Source organism: Stomoxys calcitrans, chromosome 3 (genome assembly GCF_963082655.1).
Source record: "Stomoxys calcitrans chromosome 3, idStoCalc2.1, whole genome shotgun sequence".
Taxonomy (NCBI): Eukaryota; Metazoa; Arthropoda; class Insecta; order Diptera; family Muscidae; genus Stomoxys; species Stomoxys calcitrans.
Window position 1 is genome coordinate 192,030,613 of NC_081554.1, and position 23,540 is coordinate 192,054,152.

The following is a 23,540-nucleotide window of genomic DNA, read 5'->3' on the forward strand; positions in this document are numbered from 1 at the left end:
ATCTTAATGCTGGTGACATTTATAAAAACTTATTTCCAAAAAGGTGTCGCAAGAAGGCCCCTTATCATTCAGCTTAAGCTTGAATTGGACGGCGCTCATTGATATGTTTGAAGTTTGCCCCTGTTTCGTAATGAAATGTTCATGGGCAAATTTGCATTGGCTAGATTCAACCCTCTTAGTTGTTGTTTTTGTTGTAGCCACATTTTCATGTGGAGGTAGCGATCCTCGACAAGCTCCTGTGTGAGCAAGCTCGTTCCGGTTCAAAGGACCGATTGCAGCGGGAACAAGATGGCCATTGATTATTTAAAGGCGCCAATAGCTCGCCTTGTCATATTGAGCATCATAGGCACTCTCTGAGACTCTCCGCTCGATACCGCGACTACCGTTGCAGCTACTCCGTATGGAGCATTCCACTATGCACAACCTGTGGAAGCTTAGCTGCTCCAATCAGTTTTGAGTTCTTGGACCATAGATCACTGGGGCCACTGTAGCTCAGAGGTTGGCATGTCCGACTCATAACGTTAACATCAGAAAAACAGGTCCCTTATCATTGAGCTTAAACCTGTATTGATATGAGAGAAGTTCCCCCACTGAACCCTAATGTATAGAAAGATTAGAACGACATAAACCTAAGACCAACGGTACAATTCTCAAAATGACGTGCGACATACATCTCAAAAAAGCCGGATCTGACAATATTGAATAGGTTACAGGTACCATGTGTAGAAATAAGTGGAAGTAATTGCAGAAAATAATTAAATTGATAATATGACACTTTGAAGAGAATCAAATAATCAAATCACATAAGTAAATTTAATTTTTTACCACATACAAACATTTGCACCACACACACACACTAACGCATGCATGTGCACATGGGTGGCGTAAGGGCGTTGAACCAAGTCGGCGCATTTTGTTGTTGCTGCTCACTTTATTTCACGAACAGACAAAACACGACAATTGCAACAACTATTTAATATGACCGGGCGACAATAACAAATGCATCATGAAAAGGAATTTATTGAACAACAGCATTCATCCCTAAACAACAGAATGCAAAAAAAAAACAGCATGCAATCCCAAACATTGGAAGAAGACACCAAATTACAAACAAACAACAACAATAGAACATCATCATCATACAACCTAGTACTTGTAGATCAATAGACGCATAATAAGTACGACGCCCTGTTTTATGCACATTTTATACGAGATGTGTTGGAAAAGTTAAGAACTGCATAAAAGTTTCTATGTAGTACGGGTTAGAGTTGTTATCACACTATAAGTTCTTGCCTTATAGCATGCCCCTTTTAGTAGTAGTAGGTGTGTGGTACACTGAGGCGGCAGCCCTTGCCGATGAAGGAATTCATCGGGTCAATCCGGTACATACAACCGGCTGCCATGGGATTGCATGCCCCCTTTTAATGTATCATTGGTATTTCGTTATGTGAGTCAAAATTGTCAATTTACATACGATTCTTATTATTGCTATCACACTAATATATGTAATTTTTTTATAACATAACCTTAAAAATGTGAGCAAAAACTGATTTTTTATTCCTAGAAATTGTTAATGTTGTGAGAAAGCTGTTTAAATCATAAAGTTATGAAAACAATTCAATTTGGGGTTGCTTTCGGCTGACAACAAAACAGCTGATTTCTTTGTTTTTGTCAAAAGGAGTAGAGCCATAAGGGCTCTATTTTGAAAAGTGATTCTCATGTGCTTCAATCGTATCGCATTATGTGTGCAACTTTAACAATAGCAAAATTTGATGTCTTAAGATAAGAACATGTACTGTGATGGTAGTTTTAGCTGGATATCGAAAATGCTACAATACATTAACAAGGTTCCAATTTTTTAAACTAATGGCTGTACTATGTTCGTTTTTCACCGCTGAAAGCCCTTTCTTCACGATTACTTCTTTGAAACACTAAACAAATGCTGATAAAGTACACGCTTGGATCGTTTTATGTACCAGTTCCCGCCAAATGCTTTGTACTTTAAACGTTGGCAGTACTGACGCACATCACAAATAGTTAAATATCAACAAAACAAACAAAATGAGTCATTTTAATTTTAAATAAATGTTTCTAAGTTCATAAATGTGATTTTATTCAATTCCTAAGAAATTTTTGCATTCCAGAATGTTTAATCATTGAATAAATATGTTGCGTTCTTCCTCTTTTAGGTGTGTCATTCAGATTGACATCACCTAATCGGTGATAGCTTTTCCTCTCCATACAAACTAAACGAGAAAATTCGCATATTGGGTAAATAAAACACGGCAATTAATAAAATCACTTCATACTGCAGTACTCGAACCTATTATTACCTTCGTACAATTAGAAGGTAAAGCCATAAGCCCAGGTAATCAAATTTTCCAATTTCAGAGTTGTATCCAAATCCCGCTATTACGTCAAATGCTTTGTTTGGATTTTAAAGGTTTTTTACATTTTGTTTCTTTTTTCACATTTTCGTCGTTTGAATTTACAATTTACACTTTTATAATCATAACTCTTTTGATCTTGTGGCTACTACACATGGTAATGTAAATAAAAACTAGAATGTCAATTTGACACTGTACGGAAGTGTGACAGCCTAGTGGAATTTGCGCCACCATTTTCACAGGGTTGTATCGTTGATTTTGTTGTTGTTGAGCTTATGACCTCACCTTCCAAGACCAGGGCAAAAAAAAATCCCGTGCTTCCCCCTTCTTTTTGCGTACCGACCTTTTGCAGGAAAATACATTATCATTATTTTAGTATTAAAGTAATGTTGCATGGCAACTCTCTAAAAACTATCTTGTATTAACTGTCAAAAAAAAAGCACCGCACTATCCAGAATCATTCAAAGTTTTGATTCGCTGGTCACAGTCACAGCACGCATTGCAAGACAATACAAAAAAAAAGCTATGCAAATACTTCGTGTAAAGTTCATGAGAAAAAAAGACAACAAAAAAAATAAGCAACATAACGAGTACTGCATCTTAAAAATGTAAACAAACCAGCATCACAAAAGAAATCGACGAAAAATAGGCATACATACAAAAAGGACAACAACTCTCATGAAGCAGCAACCACAGACGATGATGGAGACGGTGGCATTAAAAAAAAAAGACCACTCATATACGATGGCAAGCGAAACTCCTGCTTGCAACAGCATACAACAAATACAAAACTGTACATGACACAAACAAAACAAAAACAAAAGTTGCCATAGGAAATCAACAACAAAACAAATCATACGATGCGAGGTCTGATCAAAAAATAAAGACATTTAAAATTTTTTCAAAAAGTATTTCTTTATTCATCAATAACTATCTTGTCCCCTTCCAAGAAACACTAATGGCAGCGTTTTTTTTTTTTTTTTCAATCTTCTTTTGAAACGCATTTTTTGGTATAGCCAACAGCTCCTGTTTCGATGTTTCTTCGCGCAAAAGGTGCCAAACTTCAAGTTAGCATTCCGTATTGAACGTACGACCTTGTGACAAGAATTCATGCTCACCACGCCATTGCAGTCGAACTTGTGCTTTCCTTGGTCTTGACTCTTCTGGACGTTACCTTTGAGATGATTGGGCTTCAATGTCATAGACATACACCCATTATTCGTCACCAGTTATGACTTTTTGAGGTAATCTGGGTCGTCGTTGACGATGTTCAAAAGCTCTTCAGCGATGTCCATGCTCAAATGCATGCAATTTTGGAACAATCTTCGCTGTCGCATGTTTCATACCCTTTAGACATGCGTAAAAATAGGCGACCAGGACGATTTGCAAGGTTAGGCGAATTCCCCCAAACAGAGGAATTTTGTTTTCGGTGATTGGGGAACAATTTTCTCATTTGTTGTCCGGGAATTTTGATGGGGAAAAAAGTAAAAAAAAAATTGGGGATTTTCTAGAGTAAATTCCATCTACAAAGCATATGAATATGTTGGACATAGGTGTCCGGACCGGGCCATAACGGAGTAAGGGGGAATGAAAGGGCCGACGATTCGACAGTGAAGGCCAGAGGACTGTCGCCAACAAATTTGATTAACCCGAAACCTTTTAGGTCGACGCAGTGTGATTTAAAGGCGTCGGCGACGAACGCGCATGTAACACTGTGGAACAGCGAAACAGTTGGTAGGACGGCTAAAACCCTATGCGGTGATCCAGATCGTGAGCGAACGTGGCTATTAGTAAAAAGTAAGAAGAAGTTCAGTATAGATTTTGGTATCATAACGGGACACACAGGACTACGAGCTTACTTATGTATGTAAAATCGGTGCGGCAAGTGTTAGCATGTGTAGGGCATGCGGGGAACATGATGGAGCATTTACTTTGCCATTGCCCGGCTTTAACGTATAACAGATACCGGTACTTAGGTGGAGACCCAATATAAGACATGAACCAATTTAGGGGAGTGGCATTGAAAACAATTAAGGATTTTGTAAGTATCACGGAATTCCTAACTTAAAATGTTTTTTTTAGAGGTTACTTTACAGTTTTTAGAGCGCACAACAAGCCGATTACTTGCTTAGGTGTATGTCCATAGTGGCATTGGGCGGATTAATATCCGCACCCACTTTTCGACCAAACCTAACCTAGTTCATCGTACTTAAATTGGAAATGTTTCTATTATTTATACCCACCACCAACTGATAGGAGGTATACTAATCTAGTCATTCCATTCGAAACACCTTGAAATATTAATGTGCGACCCCATAAGGTGTATGTATTCTGGTTCGTCTTGACATTCGAAATCCGTCTATCCATGTCCGTCCGTATGTCGAAATCACGATAGTTGTCGAACAAAGGACGCTATCTCCTTGAAATTTTAGGTCATTTGCAAATGGGCCATATCGGTTCAGACTTCTATATAGCTTCATATATGTGGTATTTCGACTGGACTTCTTAATCTATAGAAACTGCAATTTTTATCCACTTGGGCTGAAATAAACGAAGTGTTCCGTTACAACTTCAAACAATCGTGCCAAGTATGGTCTTAATCGGTTTGTAACCTGGTATAATATTTCCCATATAAAATGATTGAAGCTATGCTTCCTTTCTTAATGTTGAGCATTGACAAAATTTAAATGCGTCATTCCTTTGGTTCTGGGCATAAAACTTATTTAAAAAAAAAAAACTTTTATCAGTGTATTGTTTTTCTATAGGGGATTTTCTTAGGGGAAAACATTTTAATTGGGGATGTTTTTTTTGGGAAATTTGTTTTGAATTTTGGGTATCTGTCTCAACAAAATCTGGCAACCGTGGAACCAACATAACAGAAACAAATTCATCGCATACAACAAGAGCAGCATAAACAGAAAGTACAAAACAAAACGGCAGACAACGAACAAGACAATAACAAAACACAAGAATGCGCGAAAGCGCATAGTAAAAAGGAACCGGCATGGAATATGCCCAGACGACGATGTTATTATTGGTTATGTTGCTGCAGCAGAAGCATTTTGCCGCCAACGACAACAACAAACTTAGTCTTCTTATTGTTGTTTTATGTGATTCTGTTCAGCGCATTAATTTTTGTTTTTGTAATGAAAACAAAACACACAACAGTACAGTACACAACAAAAATACTATAAAACTTACTATGAAAATAAATATACAACAAACACATGAAAGAAACATACACACCCTGACGATACCAACAATCAGCCGCCAACATAATGAATGGGCAGGAGAGAAAGAGAACAAAAGATCAACAACACATTGGTGCAAAGGAGATGGCTACGGAGAGAATTTCAACATAATGAAATGTGGGGGAAAATCAGCAGAAGGAACAGATGGAATAAAACATTGGAAAGAATTGCAATATTGTAATGAAACGGGCCATAGAAAGAGCGACAACATGAGAGCAGAGAAGTGTGTTTATTTAAGGCACTCACACACATATGTATATTTGTTGTATGCATTCATAACACACTTTTTTATGAAACCTCATTAAAAACAGGAAATCCATAAAAACAGGAAATGGTTCAAAAGAAAAAGAGCACCACAAAAACCCAGAGAGCTGCATTCTTTTGATACTCCAACACAGAGAACAAATGTATGTTTTGCTTTTGGAAAAAGGCCAATGACGTTGCCTAATCTCAGTCGGCAGCAATAAAAAAAACTGAGAAAAAAAATCGTGAGTTCAAATAAGAGAAATGCTTTGGGTCTCCTCGAGTCTGCATTTTTGCCAACAAAGACCACAGCTAAGGAATGTTTTTGTAAATTCTCGTTTAACCGGATACTCACACATTTGGACCGTGTGGCACTTTATATTTTCGCAAGTTGTAGGTATATAAAAATATTTTCACTACATATTCACAAGAGAAAGAGAGAGATCGGAAAGCAACAACAATTTGCCTATACTAAAGAATTTTTTTTTGCAGACATAGTAGTAAGCGCTCAAACATGTGGTGTGGTCTTCGGATTTTTGGTCAAATATACAGACGAAGTGTTGGTCGCTCAGTCTGTCGGTCGTCTAATGTCTATGGCTTTTTTACGGTCATCAACATTACACAGCAACGGATGTACGTAGTACATACACGTATAAGAGTGTGACTGAATAAACGGAAAGAGACAGACAGTCATCTGCCGTATAGAGGAACCTCTTCGTCACTTCTTGGCGTATACTCCCTGCCGAATGGCCTTAAGTTGCTGTGAATAAGTGGCCGGCCAAAGTTATAGTGGATGGATGCATCATCAAACATACAAGACATTCATGTGTGCAGTAACAAAAAAGACAATGTACATTGGTGTCTTGTGTGATGTACAACAAACAAATAACAGCTGCAGTAGCAGACAAATTTTACTGCAGCCCGCCCAGCTTATTTGGAGCCTTTCAACTGACAGTACTCACCGAGCACAGACGAAGTCCATCAACTACACTTGCTTTCTAAGAATTATCAATGTATACACAAGAAAGTGTGGAAACAAAAAACTGTACCTCCACATAAATTTTTCAAATTAACACCTGTTACCTCTGAGTGTACGATACCTTGAAGCAAGCGTACACAATTAAGACGATGACGGCAAAGTAAAATTTCGGTGGAAAGTTTCCAAAACCGATGCCTCCTCCCAAATACCTACATATCTGTGTTCATTCACAATCATTTTCATTTATTCATCGATAAAAAATATGAATCATTTAGATGTTCGTGGGAAACACAAACTCATACTAATGTAAACATAAACATTAGACGGTCTGTCCCAAAGTTTTTTTAAGTTTTCCCATACGATAAAACAATAAATGCTACCAAATGTTCAAAACGTATTCTAATCAATCCTGGTGTCAGACTGCAACAGTCAAAGTGATTATATTCCGTTAGACTCCCAAATCAACAACAAATTGTAGGGTAATCCATTGAGAGATGTAAACTAAGAGACAGGTGACCATGGGCATTGATAACTATCCCGGCACGGTATAACTATGAGCACCACAGAGGCTGTAACTTTGAGAACCGATCTGTGTGGTATTCATCTTTATAGGTGGGTTCGTGTTCCATAGTGACGAGTATTTTTTTGAACAACTATAAAAATCTATGATAACATAATTCTTTTATAAAATGTTACCACAAATAATGAGGGAAATCAACAAGTGTTTGTTTTTGCTTCAAAATGTCTTATTTAAAAAAAGTAATCGTGAAAAAAACATTGATTTTCACTGTGAAACACACTAAGCTCTCTTTATCTCGGGAAGCTACACTGGGAGCAGGAGGAGGCGCGTCCACAGGTTGCGGATATCGCAATGCTCCAATCCGTATAGCTGCAACTACAGTCGCGGAAAATCAGCGGCAGCGAAAGGAGTCTCAGTGCGAGTAGAACTGTTAAACACCTATATTCAATTCGATATTTTGCTTCTTAATGGCTGGTATGCCTGCACTTTTCGCGATTGCTTTTCAATGAGACTCTCCGCTCGATACCGCTGATTGTCCGCGACTGCTGTCGCATCTACTCCCTATGGAGCATTCCACTATACGCCGCTAAGCTTCTCATGACGGCAATGAGAATCGGACCTCAATGTTCCAGCCTTCGTGGTGCTCACAGCTACTTACCGTGCCGGCCGGATGTCGTACCTTTTTATTTTTCCTAATTCTGAAAGCTTTCTATTAAGAAAAAAAAAAAAAAAATAACTGGTTGGCAAATGAATTATGGAATTAGTGGTTAACCGAATAATTTTTATTAAAAAAGGATACATTTCAACAAAAAATCCCATTTTACCGATAGTATCAATAGTGTTAAAAACAGTCGATATAGACGCAAAATTTAAACTTCATAATATAATAATGGCATCGAAAGTTTGCCAGCTCTAAGTGAGAAGCAGGGCGGCACCGGCTTTTGCTTAAATACTGAGTGCCTATGATGCTCGATATGACAAGGGGCATTTTCTATGTCATTGCCCGTGCTTATTCTTCATTTCGTGCAATGTGAAGCTTTAAGGCCTATAAACAATCACACTATGCATAATAAATACTTTTATAAAAACTACTCAATTTTCTGGATCCTACCTACATATACCGAAAGTTTGAGGTTAAAATTATTTAAAAGAAGAGGTTAAGTCACCAGAGTGACATCCAATCCCTCTTGTCCGTCTTGTCAGCCAGCTTATTGCCTCTTAGCCCAATGCGGGCCGGAATCCACATGATGGTAAAGTCGGCTCGTCAAACAGGACAGAATCAGTGATCAACTTCAAATATTTACATGCCATATATAAAACTATTGATTTTTTATAAGAGTGCAATCAAAGTCAAGGTGGCAGGGTCACTATAGATAACTTTTGTATCACCGAGTATATTTCACCTGAAGGTTGATATTAGGTTCAGATTTCACAGTGAAACTCCATATAATAAATATATGAAAACATTTATTTGTGGTACTAAGTTCTTCACTGCTTGGAAAAATGACATTAATTAAATGCGTACACGGAACCTTTTTCAAACTGAGCTAACATGATTAACAAAATGAGTTTTAGTCGCATTTTCGTTCATTGTCTTTTCAATAAATAACAATTGTCAGCACATAACTCTTGCATTTTTATTTTTCATAATATAATTACACAAACAATCTAGTTTACCAAAATGAATTTCGATGGTGGAACATATGGTAGGGTTGCCAAATACTATTTTGCTTGTAAATAGGGTTTTTTGAAGTCGAATTCAGAAGTTTGAGTAGACTTCACTGAACTTCTACAATTAGTGAAACGTTTTCTAAAAATCATCCACTGGTGAACGAACTTAAGTATTAAGAGCGGTTGTCGAATGATAGTAATCTCCTATGCTGAGATGTAAAATTGACGTAGGGCGTTGTTTTTTACTCGGGTGAGAAAAAAAATTTCATTTTGCTGTGCCAATCGACCAATTTTTCTAACACTGGCAAATTTTGACGTTTGTCAAAAATCAAAAGTAAACGAGATTTGCGCGCCACATAATAATACAGGAAAAAGCCAGAAAATAATAATTATTTGCGTAATTAATATTTTTCAAAAATATTTTCCATTACTGCTAGCAGTTATATTGCAAATGCAAATAAATAAAAAATAAAATAAATGCGAACATTGCAATATGGAGATATTTTAGATCTTGCATTGGAAAAGAAGAAAACAAGGCGAGTAAGACAAGTAATGTTAACAAGTAAAGACATCTGTATTAACTATTTCCCAATTTTAGGAAGTTTTGTACATGGAACCTTCTTCACGAACAATTACTTCACGAAAAATGAACGCAAATGCAAATTTGCTTGTATTTTTTCTATTGTTTACATGAAAATGATAAACGAAACGAAAAATCACTAAACGGCGGCGCCATCATTTCAATAAATTACAAACACAAAACTGTTCTTTTGTCCATTATTGTTAAATAACTAACTTTTGGAATCCAGTTGCCAATGATAATATAAAATAATTTTACTTATTTTATGCCAAATAAGTCATCTAAATTAAGTGACGTCTGATCACAACGTAGGCGGCTAAGTTATGCCGCACGCAAGTTTGTTACCAAAACGCAAATGAATTTACAATTACTGACATGGGACTTTCCTCAATGAAACGTCAACATTTGTGTGCTTTCAAAAATCTAACTATCCCCTGGGCTACTCAAAAATTATTCACCACACTGACCGTTATATCTATCCCTACAACTTTGCTACCATTCGACACACAGCCTCAGTTCCTGTTTAATCGTGAACAAATATAATATTTCTCTGTGAAACTCGAACTTAATACCTATCCTAGGAGAGAATTCTCTAGGTAATCATATACGAGACACTTTGATGTATGACACCATTTATGGAAATCCCACGTAATTTTTAATGGAGAAGCTATCTTGATGAGTATGAAAAATTCAAACATTTGTGTTGTACATGTGTGGGAAAGAGGTATTTCTTCATCGGTGGCTTAATGTAAAAAAAGATCTAAATATTTTTTTTTCAAATTTGTGTTTTTTAGTTATTCGGGAAGATAAATGACATATGCCCCTTGCCTCAGAAAATCAGGTGGATACAATTGTAAATAACGAATTTATAAGGATTTCAAAAAAAGGCTTGTTAAATTGTTTCCTTCTCCTGTAATAAAACAAAGAATCGAGTTATGCCCTTTTATATACTAAGCCATCAATATGTATCTCTTATACAAATTTTGCCCGTGAATATTCCACTATGTACCTATGTGCCTCTTATGGGTCTTTGAAATACATGGACAAAACAAGAATATTCGGACAAGTTACACGATAAAATCCTCCATAACTGCATACTATGTGAGCTCAACGGAATATTGGAAAGCACATACAAGGATTCCCCCTGGGATGTACATACTGCATAAAAAAGTATTTGGATACGCGTGTACTTCTTGTCCTCTATTCGTATTTCTTAATTGAAGCTTTGCCTTTTCTCTCTATACTTTAATTGAGAATAACAATGGAGCAAAATGGGTCTCACTTTATTGATGTACAGAAGTCAACATTTAATGGAGTAGAACAGGAAAGGATAACCTTGGTTTTTCTTGCAAATGCAAATCTGCCCATGAACATTCCATTAAGGAACAGGGGTAAACTTCTTTCATATTAATTAGTGCTGTCCGATTAAAGTTGAAGCTCAATGAAAGGCGAACGGCATTCCGCAGTGCGACACCTGTTTAAGAAATTTTTTAGATGAGTGCCATATATTTTTTTGGAATGGCATAGTTCCTCACAAATGTGGCATTAAGGGGGCACAACCACCGCTGAAATTTTTTTGATATTCTCGCCAGGATTCGAACCCTTGCGTTCAGCGTCAAAGGCGGACATGTTAACCCCAGCGCTACGGTGTTTTTCCTTATTTAATACAAAAGTATAAGTAACGCTGATATAAACTGTCACATTTGGCAGTAGGGTAATGGTACACAAAAAAAAAATAAAAATCGGTTTTAATCATGAAATTAATTGATGCAATTAATTTTTTAATTGAAATTGTTTCAACCATAATAATACCAATCACCATTTTGAAAAAAATTATTGAAATATTTTAAAATTAAAAACATTGCATATTTAAATAAAAAAAAACGATTGTAATATTTGAATCAATTAATTTTTTAATTGAAAATTACAAAATTTACAATCACGATTGTGATTGAAAAAAAAAAAAATCAGATTCAATTAAAAAATTAATTGAATCAATTAATTGAATATCACTAAAATTTCAAAGACGACTGTAATTGAAAAAAAAAAAAATTCAAATCAATTGAAAAATGATTGACTCAATTAATTTTTTATTTGAAAACTAATTTAATTAATTTTTTATTTGCAATTTTTTTTTTCTGTGTAGATCCTTAAATAAGTGTCAGATTGTTACACCGTCAATTTTGGAGGTTATGGAGCAAATCCGAGGGAGAACAGAACACATTTGTTGATCCCATCATCAGTCGAAGCCCTTGTGGCATACAAACTATTGCAGGCTCTAAATGCAGTCAGCGAAAACACGCCTTTAGAGAATAACGCCAAAACCTTCCTTCGGTATTGATTTTGGTTTTGGAAACTATTTTCGTTAGGCCTTTAAACTCAGCAAGAGTTTAAAAATGTACACAAAAATTAAAAAAAAGTGTTTTGACATGAAAATCGCACGTTTCTACAATACAATCGAAAAAGGGGTACTTACACATTTCATTATATGTATTTAACACCATTGCAACGCGTTGCCAACTACAATAAATTATAGCGGCTGCCACAGACAGACAATGTGCAAAATGTGCGAAGAGAAAGGAAAGTAAGGAGAAAGTTCGTAAAATATGTGGCCGAAATTAGACTGGTATTCATCAAGAGGAAAATCGTCTAGCAACATACACTTGAATGCATTATATGTGTTAAACAGTTTTCCTCGTTCTCCATTCCTAAGGAAATAAACCATAATCTAAAACCAAAAAAAGATAATCTTTTATTCATTCACAGCCCAATGGAAGCCACTTAAAATATGAGGAATTTGTGTCAAACGACTGCACTATTCATCCATTCGTACAATGAACACAACATTCTTTCCTTTCTCTCTTGGCTGAGAGGAGAGCAGAGAAATACTAAAAAAATCTCCGTTAAAGTCATTAAGATACTTTGTATTGAGCAAGAGGAGACGCCATTCATTCACTCGTTGAGTATCTGCTTGGTTGACGGCTGGATGGCTGCTCGGTTTTTCTTTTAATTTTTTTAGGTACACCGCTTTTCTGCTTTTGTTTCGACTGCGTGAGAAAACGAGTACAGAGTGATGAAAACAAAACAGAAAATATTTGAAAATCAAGTGTAACGGTTACTTGTGTTCGTACTCAATTTCATAACGGTATGCTGCAATGGTTACGCCGCTACTACGGCGTCTGGCGTTCGCTTGCTCGTTGATGCATATGTATGTAAGTACGAACGAACAAAGAATAGCACATGCAGAAATGCAAAGAAACAGAGTTGCCAAAATAGAAAACAATTTGAAATGGAATTTACACATCCATTGGAATTGATTGTCTGCGCTGGCAATGTCCGGCCACCGACTGACCGACCGCACACAAACAAAATCAGTTTGCATATGATGACGACTACAATGCGCTTGTTGGCGTATGCAGACGTTGGCGACGGACTGGCATTTCGACCTAGATTTTTCCAAGAAATGTCAATGAATTTACTACGTAATTTACGTATGAGTAAACATTTTCGCCGTTTTATGGTGATTTTCTCCAACACTATCCATCCACCCACACATGAGTACCAGCCGCAGATTTCCCTTGGAGTGCTGCTGTATTGTGCTACCATAAAAAAATAGTAAGTAGTATATGGTACTTTAAAGGAAATGATGATGTCAACAATGTTAAACAGATTGAATGAATTTTCATTTTTAATTGTGGTAAAGTGCTAACTCTATTAAAATTATTTGACAATTACTACGGCTGCAATTGCTGCTGCTGCACACCCCGATAAAAAGCGGATAAATACAATAAAGTTACAAGAATGGAGGATTCTCTTAATGTCGGCAAACCTCGGAAACGCCATGATTTGCGTACCTGCATCTAGAATATCCGAAATCTCTGTAAAGTACAAGGCCAAAGAGGAAGCGTCACAACAACACCAACGAGTCAGCAGATCGCATAAATCACTACTCCAAAGGCATGCCAAGTTGACCCTTATGTTGTGTGTCCCTGCTCTTAGGGGTGTAACAGAAAACGAGAGGGCTTATTTGATTGTGAGTTTGTACCCAAAATTTCGCTGGTCTTCGTAACTGATATTTACCAGTTTCACTGAGAACTAAGCGGCACGGCAGGGCGTGACCACACGAACATCGGGCGAGTGACAAGGCTGGGAGCAGAGATATAGCGCGAAGACTGTTTTGCATACCATCACCGCTCACATTTGTCGTGGCTTCAAGCAGTTCTTCTCATGTTTTAGGACGGCCCTCGAGTCAATTGACATATGGAAAGCAGCCAAAACTACTAGACTCAGAACCAGATTGCTCTGGACGGATATTCAACCGAACCAAGAAGAGAATATATAGAACATAACACACAACAAAACATCAAGGCAGCGGGAGCCGGCGGGCTACTAATTGAAATATTTAAGGCGGGACGCTGAAGCACTCTACCACAAGGAATTTAAATAAATTAACTTCCTTGACCCATGGACTCATTAATTCTATTCTATTAGTTGTATTCTAGTAAGGTTCTAAGTGTTCCTCACTGTTTGGATGATTTGAAAATGAAACTAGGTGACTAAAAAATTTCGATGGAATTTTCAAGTGTTGTAGAATGCAAACTTTCGTGGTACAAAAACAAGACACGAATATTCTAAAACATCAGTGATGAGAGAAAAAACTGCAAACCAATTAAATAGCCAGGCAAAGAACATATGAAAAATAAATCTAATAAGTTACGCAAATCTCCTTGTGTAAAGGCCTCTTTGTATACAAAAGCTCATCACTCACTCACAGCTTGAATGAATTGTCACGCGAAGGAACGAGAATATAAACCGGAAATAGTAATTTAAATAGCTGTGTAAACACTATGGAAATATGAATGACGAAATGATCTCAAAAAGCTACACACAACTGACGGTGTGTTGATTAGTCAGTCAATTTTTTTTTATTTTTGGAAATCATCGTGGATTAAGTACATACTATGCAACCCCCAAAGATGATGTCGTCTGTCTATCTGTCTGACACATAGAGGCATGTCTGACTTACATGGGATGGGTATAAATACAATGATGTGGTATCGCCTTAGCAAGCACATTGGAATTTCAATTAAAATAAACAATTGTCAGGGCAAATTGATTTCAATAACATCTCATGTAATGGGCTCATATATTGACCATTAAACGAAGCCATATTGGATTTTATAGGTGAGAGTACGTTAAAGAAAACCAAATTTCGAATAAATTTTCAAAAAAAAAAAAAACGAATAGTCCAAGACGATGGGTTTATCTTACCTGCAGCTACACACTTCAAGTATTTTTTGTTTCGAACTTTGTTGGAGAATTAAGTGAAAGCGCGCTTAAAGAAGCCGATGTTTTAACCGTGTAAAACTGAAGAAGCGTATTATGACCCTGTAGGCTTTAGATGGGATCCGCCATGGCACGGTTAATTAGAGCAACTACTACTATGCAGCGCCTTAGTGAACTGGCCAGTAGTTAAGCGACATACAGTGAAATGAACTACAGATATGTCGTCTTTTAGATGTGTACTGAGTTATCATGTAGGCTGCCCACCTCCATCAGTAAACAAAGATCCTTCCCGTTCATAGACACAATTATGTTATTAAAGTAGTATCTACGTGAAGCCATCAGCATTACCAACATGAGGACAGTCAACCAAGAGAGAAGTCACTTTGGATCTAGTTAAAGGAAAGAGAGCCTCTAGATCAGAAATGTACAAAATAAAGACGAGATTGTATGTGTGTTTTACGCTTTTTATGTTTTAATTTTTAATTCTCTTCGCGACTACAAATTAAATTATTTAACAGAACGAATAATGTTTTTTAAAAGTAAACATAAAAAAATTAAAACGTTTCCTTTCTTGTCGAACGAAAAATCACAAAATAAAACAATTTTTTTTATAGAAAATAGAAAGATGATGCATAGTGTTGTGCGATCATTCATTGCTCTCTAAAACAACTCTGAAGCCAAGAGAATAATTGAATGAATTGAGCGTCAACACCAGCGTAAAGAAAATTTTAGTTTTGTGCTCCCTGCTCTGGATCATACAAGTTATACAGTAGAAAAACAGCTAGCGAATAAATGCCGACCGACCTTGGAGACCATCCACCTTCCATAGCACCTGAGGAAGTTCATCTCCCTCTGAAAAACAGAACCAATCCTACTCGATTTACAACCAGATCATTCTGAACGCGGATACCTATCCACAAGATGATGATTTTGATGATCCCTGCGATAATAGACCGAAATCTATTGCTTAGACAGCATGTAGATATGTCTTCGCACGGATAGGATCTTTGTATACCGATGAAGGTGGTCGAGGTGGGAGCTGAGCTGAACATTGAGGAATCTTAATTGGGCCAGGGAAGATCTGATTTACCTAGGTTTTTGTTTCTCATAATCTACTGTCGGTGTTGGTCGTCCACCAAGGACCATATTTGGCTGATACAATGTAGTCGCATTGCGAATTCGTTGTGAGTGGATAGGTGGTAAGGTAAGATTAGCGTCTTCTCTGGCGATGGCACTATCCCCAACGTTTGGTTGCCGGGTCTTAGCGTAGTTAGGGGGAGTAAAAGGTCGACGATATGCTGTGAGGTCCAGAGGACTTTAGTCAGTGGACTTGGCATCATTACGGGACACATACATAGCACTAATAGCGCACTTAAGCCTAGTACTGACTTCATTAGCAGCGAAAATGCCTATTAAATTATTGCGAAATTCGACGGACTCTATTCTTTGCCATAATACAAACAAAAGACAACCAACACCACGAAACAAAGACAACAGCATTGAAGCAAAGTTGACTGGTGCCCATTTAATTACATTTTTAATTAATTGAAGCGAAAAATTTAAACTGATGCATCAGCATGTCGCTAATATTTTACTCATAGAACTCAGAACTACTACGGAATGTGTTCGCATTTTCTTAGTCATCATTTTTTTAATGATTTTCGACAGTTCGTGCGAAAAGTCGATAAGTCAGTACTAGGTTTATGCAGAGTGCGGCAAGTGACCAACACGTTATATTGGGCATGTAGGAAAGATGAAACGTTGAAGTATTTCCTATGACATTGCCCGACTTTCGAGGCTAATATACACCGGAACCTAGGTGGGACACACTATCAGACCGGAAACTACTTAGGGGCGTGGAATGAAAAACAATCAGGGATTTTGGGAAGAGCACGGAATTCATCGATTGATTTTTCCTTAATATATAAAATGTCTATGTGTTTGTGACAGATCAAGATATGATATCGAAATTCGATCGGTATACATTTAAAGATGACAGATGTTTCGAAGAACAAAAAAAAAAAAAAACAACAACAATATTGACAAGTGTTTAATACATCCGGTCGTTCGGTTGTTGGCGGCAGCGGGCACACTAATAAGGCGGCATACAGAAAAAATAATTTGTTTATGTATTTCCATTTTGAAATCAACACATACACATATCCATAAATACACACTATGTATGGGAAGTTAAAAACCAAATTGCCATAGAGTGATACCGAAGTGGTAGCAGCAGCATGAGGCAGGCGGCAGACGACTGTGTAAGAAAAAAAAACAAGAAATCAGAATTATACCCACATACCACAAAAACAGTACAAAGCAGAATGCAACAGAATAATGTGAAAAATAACTAACCTACGCTAATACAAACATTGCACTCCACTACGTATATGAAGAAATAGCGAAAACACAGCAACAACAGCAAAAACTACATTCATTGGTAGGCGACCCCACATTCACTTTGCTATTGCTGTTTGTTGTTGGCATTTTGAAGCAACGTTCAAAATAAAACAGAAAAACAAGCAAAAAGAAAATTAAATGTAACATAAATAACGGCTTGAAAATGTTAATGACAGAGAGCTCAAACCCAATGGTGGATAAAGAGACAAAAAAAACATGAAACCAACACAATTGGCAACGCTTCTCTAGAGAGAAGAGCTAAGGGAATTTTGAAAATGGTTTCCCCTTTTCAATATGTTCCCATTATCTTACGCTATGGCTAACGCTCTCACTCACTCTTCCTCTGACACACTGGTCAGATACTCTGACTTTAACGTGAGAATAATTGCAAAAGAGCGAGAAACAAGTGAGAGAGTGCGTGCGTCTGGTTGTGTATGTTTTTACATTTAGGAATCAAACAATAAAAAGGAAATGTTAAGAAGGCATTAACCGCTGCCCGTCGTCGCTGCCGCCAATACCAGAGTACCACGACTGCAGCAGCACCACAAAATGCCAATGTTTTTAGTTCACTTCTGCGTTGGCTAAGAAAGCGACGTTAACATTTTTTCCCATTCTGCCAGTATGAAACTTCGGGGCCAGACAGACATTGTTATTATTGTTGTTGTCTTTGTTTTTGTGTTGCGTTCAAGTGAAAGAAACGAAGTGAAAAAGAAGAGGTGAAATACTAATATATATGAAATGGGTGTGCGTATGAAATAGTTGTTTGCGTAAGTATATGTGTACATTGCGGCTTTTTTGCATTGCGTAGTATTTATTATTGTTTTTATACCAACAGCAGAGGCCAAGCAGACAGAAAAAAACACTCACTACACACTACAAACAAACGGCATATGCAGACGTCTGGGCGTTAATAAGTGATGCCAGAAGTAGCAAAATTTTGGGAATATATGAAACACTTTTAGAAATATCTATTTAGAAAAAATATTTTTATATCAAGTGTAATCCAATGTATTTATAATTTCTTGACATACATTTTTCCTTCTTAATTTTTTTTAGACGTGATAAAAGTTACAATAATCTTTACACTTATTAACACTAGGAACCGCAGTAGTTAACGCACACACTTAAAGCAGTAATATTTGAAATGGGGATTTCTGCGATACACTACGGATATATATTTTTTTAAATCAATGGCATCACCGCCTTTCATATGCCAAACGCGGGACGAATACAGAAAGCCTAATCTCACAGACGGTAAGTAGTTTTGTATGTATGTATAGATATTGAAACGCAAAAATCCTTTTGTTAAAAAAAAAAAAATTTGCTCCCCATCCCAATTAAATTTTTTTTGGATTTAAGGGCGCGCGTAATGGGATATACATAGAAATTAGAGTTGAAGCAGTAAATGTATCAGTCACCTTCTTAGTAACTTACCGTTATTGAGAGATCGTTCACATGGATGAATTTATTTATGGGTGTTTGTGTGTTTATAATCACTGTTTAGTTTCAAAGTTTGTCTTCCATTGAAAATTTTTATTCATTTGTTTTCAATTCAATTTGAATTTCATTTTTGACTTTGCTCACTAAAAAAAACACTTTTTATTTTTTTAATATACCGGCTTTTGTTAGCTGAAATGTGGTTTCATCTTTTACATTATATAGTTTTATTTTGTTTATTAATTTTTTCTTGGCTTTGTTGTTGTAGTTTGATTGGGTTTGCTTGTTATTTGATTGTTGTACAACAATACAACAACAACAACAAAAGAAGAAATTTGGTCCGTAACAAGTCTGCACCCAGTAAATGTTTGAATATGAATGAATTGAATGATGTATGTTCCACTGGAATGGAACACCGAACATGATAATTACGTTGAGAGAGCGACTGAGATGACTATACCTCTATACATCATCCTTTTCACGCGCATTCAATTGATGACCATTCACTGGGATGATTAACCTGAAATCTCGTGGGATTTCGAGAACGTTATTTATTCGCAGTGGATGAATTGCATCGATAGAAAGCCGCCAAATAATTGAATTTACCATTAGATAAATTAATATTAATTACATTTACATTTCAAACAAGGAACTCTCTTTCATCTATGACAGCAACGACGGTAATATATGCTGTTCTGTTCTGGATAGAATTTAAGGCTGTTGTTCTGGAAAGTTATCGATATCATGAGATGTATTAGCCGACAAAATTTTGTTGTTGTAGCAGTATGTTGTATCTCATACACACAGAAAAACGTAACCAAATCTTCAATTAAAAATCTAATTGAAAATAAAATAGATTAACTCACAAATTAAAAAATCACAAATTAAGATTTTTTTCATGCAGTCTTGACAGAAGTTTGAGGTGGGTTGAGGCGGCTGCATCTGCCGGAATGCAATTGAGCTACAACTATTTTGGTTTCCAAATTGAAGCTAGCTCCTGCCTGATCCAGAGATTCTCTTGTAGCGCTGAAACTCACTCTCAAATCATGTAGATCAACCCTGATATCGGTGAATGCCTATCCACAAAATAGCTGATTGCGATGATCTCTGTGATAAGAGCTCAGTGGATACTGCTTAGGCAGCATCTAGTTGTACAGCCCGTTGCTGTACGTAACTTTGTTTATTTATTAATTTTAAATAATTTATGACTGACCGGTCAATTTCTTCATGTTGTTAAAAATATTTTTTTTGTCTTTCCACATTTTTAAATGCTGTTAAATGTAACACCAAGAATTTTGGTGCTCAGAGACAGGCTGAGGATCTGTGTCACGTACTCGAATCCCGGTACATCAAAATTTTTCAGCGATAGATACCATCTGGTACCATCGCCTTGGGTGATATATATATATATATATATATATATATATATATATATATATATATATATATATATATATATATATATATATATATATATATATATATATATATATATATATATATATATATATATATATATATATATATATATATATATATATATATATATATATATATATATATATATATATATATATATATATATATATATATTATATATATATATATATAACATTTCTTATAGGCAACTCAATTGAATTAATTTTCATCACTGATAATATCTCACATTTGCTGTTTTTTCTTGGTGTTTGAACGGATAATTGTGCGTTAGACTATGTTTCCTTTTTTTTTACAATTTTTTTTACATTCTATAAATTTGTTAGTTATTTATTTTAGTGATAGTATTATATTAGATTTTAGTATTGATTTTTGTATTATAAAAACCTGAAAGTGTTCCAATCTATCAATGTAAAGCCCGGGTGGGCGATGTTTGATTAATAAACATTAATGAATGAATAAGTAAAAAATTGGTATGTTCTCGTTAAAAAAAGATAATACACAAAAAAATTAATAAAAACAAATTTTATATATTAGAGTTATAAAAAAACAATAGAAAACATTTACATTTGTAACTTCGTTTAAGGCAAATTGTAATGGTCGTTCATTGCCTCGGAGACCACAAATTCAACGAATTGCTCTCCTCCTTTCCTTGCCACTCTCAAGGTGCTCAACAACCGGGCGCATCTCTTCGGATTAGTCTCTGTTATGTCGCCAATAGTGATTGAGGTCTTGTCATCCCTCTTGCAGAGATTCAAATATGCTATACTATTGGATCTTTATCAGGTTATGGGCCGATTCGGGCTTGGATGTTGGAGGCTATGGTTACGTTAGGTTAGAGTGCCAGCCTATTTTTTAAACAGACTTACTTAGACTATTTTAATCCATTAGAATACCACAGCAGAGACAGACCAGGCCGCAAGTGGGAATCGAACCCACGTTCCCAGCACTGATAATCCGTGCACGCTACCAACTCAGTTATCAGGGCGATCGTTGGAGGCCATAGAAAAAGTCATTGTAAAAAATTTCAGCTAAATCGGATAAGAATTACGGGTTTATATGGGAACTATATCCAGGTTATAAGCCGACATAGACCGTACTCGGCATAGTTATTGGAAGTCAAATCAAAACACTTCGTGCAAAATTTAAGCCAAATCGGATAATAACTTCGCCCTCTAAAGGCTTAAAAAAGTCAAGATCATAGGTCGGTTTATATGGTAGCTATATCAAAACATGGACAGATATGACCATTTACTATCCCAACCGACCTGCACTAATATGAAGTATTTGCACAAAATTTCAAGGGCCTAGCTTTATTCCTTTGAAAGTTAGGTTACCTTCGACAGACGGACGGACATGCCTAAATCGACTTGGAATGTCAAAAATTATACACCACACTTAGTGTCATATTTATACTATCCCTACAACTTTGCTACCATTCGACACACATCCATAGTTTCATTTCTATCACGCACCATGTACAACTCTGTATGTGTTAAATTTGTAATGGCTGATACTATGTTCATTTTTTACCGTCGAAAACCCATGTTTTCCGCGATTATTTTCTGAAACATTACACAAATAACAATGATAAAATAAAGGCTGGTACTATATAAAACAAAAATGATGCTGACAATGATGTCAAGCGTTGCCACTAAATTTTTTTTTTTGCCATTTTCCCCACTAAAAACAGAGTACCTCTTTTTCGCCTATTTTCCTCCAGCGTTTCGCCGACGTTTTTTTATATGTAGTTTGACAGCATTTCATCTGAAAAGAATACTCAGCTTAATTGGTAAAAAACACCCCTAGCGTTGCAAACGTTTAAATACAGCTAGCGAAAACAGTAAATAAAACAACTCAAATGTACATACCTCTGCACTGCACAGCAGCAGCAGAGGTATTGCGCTAATAAAAAAAAAGTTTGGAGTAATGTTACTAGCTGCAAGAGCTGGTGCGTGTGTTTGTATGGAGTATGCAAGCAACGTGTATGTATTCTCTTTTTGCACCATCTCATCAATCCTTGCAAGTGCTTACAACAATAAACACAATGCACAATGTATAAAAGGATATAGTTTTTATATACGGTCAAGGACACACCCAGTTACATGGGCAAACATGAACGGAAGTAAATGGGCTTCTGCTGTATGCATTTCTGCTTCAAATGGAAGCGGCTGCTACCATTGCACCGACCTTCGTCGGCCTTATCTAAGCTTAACTATTTAAAGAACTAAGATTCATTGCTGCCGCTAAAGAAAAATACTAAAAATAGCCTTCTTAAATACATACACAGGTATGTATGTAGTTAATTTATATGCATATCAATCTCGATATGCCTTATCGCTGTCAAAGCCCTCTTGACAATGAAATATTCATCTGAGAGTTATTAGGTATGAGGGCATGATTCTCTTCGGATTTAACCGAAATTGGGCAATCGAAATCACTCATCCTTGAGAAGTTCAAGTTTTGACCATTCGTCAGTACACCAATCTGGAAAATTATTGTTTCTTTCTGCTGAACAGAAATTTTGTTCGATTGATGTTATATGGTGCATTTAGATATACTTTTTATCATTTTATTCTTATGATTGTTTCGGAGTTACTAGAAAGGATCACATTCTAACTATTATGTTTTTCTTGACACTCCCAAGAAGGGGCCAGATATTCAAGTCCGATCTAACCACAAACGGTACATTTTCCAATGTTGAGGTGATGAACGAATCACCATAAGCGGAATTTATGGATAGTGCAATTGAAGCAATTTAACTTAGGCGCCGGCAAGCTGTGGTCTACTATTAAGTCACTTGTAAGCTCCTGCAAGATGTCAGCATATCATTCACTTTTGGCGACGTAAGACTCATCTGAAGAGATGCGCCCGGATATTTCAACGTCAATTTATTGAGCATACCAAGAGTGCCAAGGCAAGGAGAGTCATGCATTGTATTCGGGGTCTCCAAGTTTTCTCGTCCAAGGCGCTTGTTGCAGACCGAATTTCTACACTGGTGGTGAAGAAGGGTGTACCGGGAGCGAGTACATGATACTCAATCTGTTTCTCAACACTCTTATGATTTAATTGTTGTGGTAGTGTGTTGTACACTGCTGATGAAGGACTCCTTTGGGTCAATCTGGTACGTACAAACGGCTGCCATGGGATTGAACACAATTATAGGTCTCGATGTTTTGAAAATGGGCAGAGCGATCCCCTTACTAAAGCCTCGAAAGGACTCGAGAAAGGGAGAGTCGTACACACTCTGAGGGATTTCACCTCCCGAGTCCCTTATTGAAGAATTGCCTTTTGCTGAGCACCAGCACAGATTCCGAAGATTGCATAGCACGACGACTGCTTTGCACGC

The 23,540-nt window shown here is 36.5% G+C and overlaps 1 protein-coding gene and 2 long non-coding RNA genes across 4 annotated transcripts in view; 2 read left to right on the forward strand and 1 right to left on the reverse strand.

The window, feature by feature from the left end:
- Positions 1 to 19,154, reverse strand: part of LOC106080480 (protein spitz) — a 60,894-nt gene extending 41,740 nt beyond the window's left edge. Inside the window, exon 1 of one of the 2 annotated variants that reach the window (XM_013241851.2) lies at positions 18,752 to 19,154. The gene's annotated coding sequence lies outside the window, so the exon portion shown is untranslated. The remainder of the gene's footprint in view (positions 1 to 18,751) is intronic. The other variant, XM_013241850.2, reaches the window with a different exon arrangement.
- LOC106080482 (uncharacterized) lies at positions 6,001 to 7,267 on the forward strand. Its single transcript, XR_001220221.2, has 2 exons — positions 6,001 to 6,278; positions 6,374 to 7,267. It is a non-coding gene; the product is annotated as an uncharacterized LOC106080482 (long non-coding RNA).
- LOC106080481 (uncharacterized) lies at positions 12,957 to 14,353 on the forward strand. The gene is made up of 2 exons (XR_001220220.1): positions 12,957 to 13,246; positions 13,301 to 14,353. It is a non-coding gene; the product is annotated as an uncharacterized LOC106080481 (long non-coding RNA).
- Positions 19,155 to 23,540: the final 4,386 nt, after the last annotated feature.